Source organism: Rhincodon typus, chromosome 47, assembly GCF_021869965.1.
Source record: "Rhincodon typus isolate 14 chromosome 47, sRhiTyp1.1, whole genome shotgun sequence".
NCBI classification, from domain to species: Eukaryota; Metazoa; Chordata; class Chondrichthyes; order Orectolobiformes; family Rhincodontidae; genus Rhincodon; species Rhincodon typus.
In genome coordinates, this window is record NC_063378.1 from 486422 (window position 1) to 492867 (window position 6446).

Below are 6446 nucleotides of genomic sequence, written 5' to 3' on the forward strand. Positions count from 1 at the left end.
AAACGTCAGCCTTCCTGCTCCTCTGATGCTGCTTGGCCTGCTGTGTTCATCCAGCTCTACACCTTGTTATCTCTTGTCTTCAGGTTTTTCTTTTGTTTAAACCAAGAGAAGCATGAGTCAGTGGGGTCAGGCTCACACTGACCCAGGGTTTTAGTTTTTTGCTTTCAGTTGCTGAAGTTGGGGCTTGAAATAGTTAGACACAGCTCCCTCTCTGCTGCTGCAAAAGGCTTGAGTTCTCTCTCTGCTGCTGGATTCATTCTGTGCGTGCTCCTTCTCCTGGACTGAAGGAGATAGCAAGTGAGGGAAATCTGTTTTGCTAAATTTGCCTTTTGTGTTTATGGGATGCTGCTATATTGGAACAGTTGATGAGTACTAGTTAAATATCGTTATTTTTATTAGATATTTCTATAGATTTAAAGTTATGCGAATTCTTTTTTATTTTGTTAGTACTTTAACTATAGCGTAAGAATGAAGTGTGCTTTCCTTAAAACTTAGTAGTGTGACCAATCGAATCACACAGACACAGAGTATATTATTGGCTGCCAGAGGATTAAGCCACTTTAATACTCAAAAGTAAAAACTTGACAAGTACAAATTGATGCCCCACTCTCTCATTCACATTGCAGAAACAGAAAACAAAATGATGATGATACTCACATTCATGAATCAGAAAGTGACAAGTACAGATCAATAACTGAACTCATATTTTGACAGCAGAAACTGACAGGTACAGCCTGATAATGACACTCATACATTCAAATAGCAGAGATTAACACACATGGATTATAACTTCACTCACACAATACACACTGCAGAAACTGACAGGGAGACAATAATACATTCAAAAAATATGATATCTACACATTCAAAAAACAGAAACTGACAGATACTGTTAATGACTAGACTGTCAGATTTACAAAGCAGAAACTGACAGGGACAGGTGTGTAAATACACTCACACTGTCATCGATCTGAAACTGACAGGCATAGATTGATAACTACACTCAGACATTCTCATAGCAGAAATTGATAGGGAGAGAATGATAATTACAAACTCTTTAATGCAGCAAAGATGGACAGGTAAAGATTGATAAACACATTCAAACATTAAAAAAACACAGAAAATGACAGGTAAAGATTGAGAACTAATTTGTAACTACACTTCTTCCCACATTCACCAAGCAGGAACTAAATTAACAGGGCAAAAACTGAGAGGGAGAGATTGATAATGACATTCACATTCACCTAGCAGAAACTGACAGGCATTGATTAGTACCTGCACTCTCATATTCATGCAGCAGATACTGACAGGAAGAGAATGATAATTGCACTGATATTCTCATAGCAGATACTGACAGGTACAGGTGGATAACTACACACATTCATATTGCTTGATGTGACAGGTATAGGTATGGAGAAAAAGGAGACTGAGAAGTATATTTTGATTACTACACTCTCATATCTTTACAGAGCAGAATTTCACATTTACGTATTAATAACTATACTCACATAGTCACATGACAGAAATTTTAGGAGACAGATTGATAACTACATTCACACATTCACAGAACACAAAGTGACAGGAACATGTTGACAACTACAGAGCAGAAACTGACAGATACAGATTGATAAGAACATTCATGAGTCGCAGAGCAGAACCTGATGGGTAAATATTACTAACTACACTTTCATATTAATACAGAAGAAACTGAATAGCATAAACTGATAATTTTATTCACACATTCACATTGCAGAAACTTACAGGTACAGATCAACAAATACACTCATGCGCAAGTAGAAACTGACAGGGACAGATTAATAACTATATTTCCGTATTCACATAGCAAAAACTGACAGGTACAAATTGAAAACCACAGTCACATATTCACAACACAGAAAGTGAAAGGCAAAGTTTAATGAACGCACTGTCTCATTCATGTTGCAAAGACTGACAAGGACAGGTTGATAAACAACCTCACACATTCACATAGCAGAACTGCCAATTTTATATCAATACCTAAACTGATGTAATCACACAGCAGAAACTGACAGGTACAGATTGATAACTAAACTCTCATATTCACATTGCAGAAATCAACAGTTATATATTGATACTTAAACTCTCATATTCACAAAGCAGAAGCTGATAAATACTGATTGATTACTATATTTACATATTTACATCGCAGAGATTGACAGGTACAGATTGCTAACTACACACATATTCACATAGCAGAAATTTGCAAGCACATATTAATAGCTATAGTTACATATTCAAAAAGTCAAAACTCACAGATAGCAATTGATAATCACATTCGCATATAACTGAAATTGACTGGTACAAATTGATAATTACACTTACATAGTCACATATGTGAAATATCTGAGAGGTACAGGTTGATATCTTCAGTTCCACATTTGCTTTGCAGTAACTGACAGGGACAGATTGATGACATTCCCACATTCATGTCACAGATATGGATAGATAACTATCCTCACTTATTCGCATTGCACAAACTGACAGGAACAGGTTGACTCTCACGTTCACAACGCAGAAACTGCTATGGATAGACTAATAAGTACACAAACATATTCACTGAGCAGAAACTGACAGTTACAGAATGATAACAGCACTTAAACATTCACATAGCAGAAACAAACATGAAAAAATTGATAACTAAACTCACATGTTGTAATGTGGGCCAAAAATCCCCATCAGTTGTTGAACATACCCTGGACTTAAAAACCCTGTCAAGGGAGAAGTTATGGGAATTATAGTACATTGGATTAAAGTCACTGGGTCTTCAGGAACCATGGGCTGCAACTGAGCCAGGAAAAGGCTTTCTGGAACAGACTGGGGGATATACAGGCCAGGGGCAGATGTCTGGGACAGGGGCTAGCTCAGTGAAACCAAAAGGAAAACCTCCCATTCGTGCCTCAGCTAAAACAATGCAAGCCAATCTACAGGAATAAACAACCTCAACTTCAGACCCTTTGGAGCCTACACAGGTATCAACCTATTCAATTCCAAATCAATGCTCAGGCACAAAGAGACTGAACATTCCACACCACTGTGTTACATGAAAACCTGTTTCACCTTGGAACCTTCACACCACTATGCAAACTGCACAGAAACCCATCCAAGGGAAAGGCCGGACATTCCAAATCCATCAAAACCATTCTTTCCAATTGAAAAATCATTATCATCCACTCCAGTGCTCAGGAAACCTTTTCAACCCTGAAAAGAGGAACAATAGCTCACAGATTTGGCGGGAGATAAAGGGGAGCCTGCAGTGGGGTATAACTGGAGACCCTGAGCCCAGCACAAGGAGGGAGAGTGAAGTGGAAAGTGCAGTGAGAAGAGAAGGAAAAGGAGAGAGAAACAAGAAAAGAGAGTGAGGATCCTGCACTGTGAGTGGGGCATTGCGAAACCAGTACAGCAAGACCAATGGCCTGGGGGGCAATGGCCTAGTGGTATTATCGCTGGAGATCCAGAGATCCAGATAACATTCTGGGGACCCGGCTTCAAATCCCGCCACAGTGGATTGTGGAATTTGAATTCAATAAATATCTGAAATTAAGAATTTAATGATGACCGTGATTCCATTGTCAATTGTCACTAATGTCCTTTAGGGAAGGAAACTGCCATCCTTACCTGCTCTGGCCTGTATGTGACTCCAGACCCACAGCAATGTGGCTGACTCTGAACTGCCGTCTGGGCAATTAGGGAAGGACAAATGCTGCCTAGCCAGCGACGCCCTTATCCTGTTAATGACTAAAGAAAAAAAAACTACTGAAAACTAACTACGAACCTCCACTCGATGACCAGAGGCAACCGAAGGCATCCCGAGATACGACACACCAGCAACATTCTCCACCAGCCGCAACAACAACCTGCTCGCAAAACCACCTGGAGGAGGAGAAAAACCAAGGTACTCACTAGGTCGATCCCACATGTCCAACCGCATTGACAAACACTGCCCAACTGATCATTATCGGTACCTACAGCCCTTCGCAGAGCCCCAGCTACAGCAAGCAATTAGGACAGAGCCAGTCAAAATCGCAGTTTTCACACCAGGGGTGAGCCTAAGGTCATTGAGACCTCTAACCCAGCTGGGCTAGTCATAGACAGGGAAAGGGGGGGTGTTGGGGTCAATGGTGTAGGCACGTCTGAGGATGGGAAGTGGATTAGAACAGGTAACTCTCTCTCTCTCTTTTCCCCGATTAGTATAGTAACAGTCACCCATTGTATTTATTTTACCCACCGTATTAATTAACTGGGAGACAGTCTCAGTCAGAGACAGGGGGAGGGTTTCAATTTGATATTCACTTTCTTGCTTTGTAAATATATCAATTTTGCTTGTTTGTTCTATAAAATCAGTTTTCTTGCCCTCTGAAACATCTGCCTCCACTGTTTTTCCACCACACCACATCACACACATAAGCCCAGTGTCAGAACTAGAGAGCTGGTAAACTGAACCAGGCAGCACTCCCTACAATGTTCACATAACAGAGACTAACAGGTAAAAGTTGATAACTAGATTTACATTCACACGGCAGATACTGACAGTCAGAGATTGATAATTACAGTCAGTAGTAGAAACTAACAGGGACAGATTGGTAAATATATTTCCATATTCACACAATAGAGAATGACAGGAACAGATTGATAACTACACTCACACATTCACACTGTAGAAACTGATAGGGAAAAATGAGAATTGCATACACATTCACATCGCCTAAACTGACATGTACAGATTGACAAACGCATTCACACATTCACATCTCCTAAACTAACAGATACAGATTTATAACCTTCCTCTCATATTCACAGAGAAAAAAAGACATTCAGGAATTGGGTGGCACAGTGCCAGGGACCTGGGTCGATTCCACCCTGAGGCGATGTCTGTGTGGAGCTCGCACAGTCTTGCCATGTCTGCATGGGTTTGCTCCAAGAGTCCAAAGATGTGCAGGCTAGTTGGATTGGCCATGCTAAATTGCCCATAGTGTCCAGGGTGAGTATGTTAGGTGGATTAGACATAGGAAATACAAGGTTACAGGCAAAGGGGTCTGGGTGGGATGCTTTTTGGAGTGTCGGTGTGGACTAGTTGGGCCAAATGGCCTGTTTCCACACTGTAGGGATTCTATGATTCTAACAGTTTGACAGCTACATTTGAATATTCACAGAGGGGAGTTTCACTGCTAAAGTTTGATAACCAAAGTTCATCTACCAGAAAATGACAGATACACATTGATAACTGAACTCATATATAGACAGAGCAGAAAGTGACAGCATTGATGGATAACTATACTCCCATATTTACATAAATGATACGTGGTCATTCACATGACACAAACTGACAGATGTAGATCCATAACTAAACTCACAAAGTCACATCGCAGAAACTGCCAGATACAGATTGTTAACTATACACGCACATTCCCATGACAGAAAGTGGCTGTTACAGATTAATAACTACACTCAAATACTCATATTGCTGAAATTGACAGTTAGAGATAGATAACTAGACACAATCATTGACATCACAGAGACTGACAATTCAATATTCATACCTAAGCTCACATAGTCACACAGCAGAAACTGTCAGGTACAGATTGATACAAAACTCACATGTTCACACAGCAGAAATTGACAGTTACATATTGATACTTAAACTTACATTTTCACATAGCAAATGCTGTTAGGGACAGATTGATTACTATATTTAAGTATTTACATAGCAGAGACTGACATAAACAGAATGATAACTAAACACACTCATTTACATCACAGAAACTGATACATACAGATTGATAACTACACTCACATCTACACATCATACAAAACTAAACTGACATATACATATAACAGAAACTGACAGGAGCAAATTGATAAGTATACATATATACAATCAAAGTAGAACCTGACAGGTATAGATTGACAACTACACTCACGTATTCAAAAAGCAGAACCAGACAGATAGATTGATTTACTATCTCTACAGATTGATTACTATTTTTACATATTCACAGAGCGGAGACTGACAGGGACAGACTGATACGTACACACACACAATCACACACACACACACACACACACACACACACACACAATCAAACACACACAAAATCACACACACACACAATCACACAGACATTCACATAACCGAAACTGACTGGTACAGATTGATAACTACACACAAATATTCACAATGCAGAATCTGACAGGTAGAGATTTATAACTACACACAAACATGCACATTGCAGAAACTGACAGAAATAGATTGATAAGTAAACTCTCATATTCACATAGCAGGGGGAGGCAACAGACTCGTGATACTCTCATATTCACATAGCAGGAGGAGGCAACAGACTCGTGTTACTATTGCTTTGCTTAATCCAGAGACCCAGGTAATGTTCGGGGGAGCTGGGTTCAAATCCTGG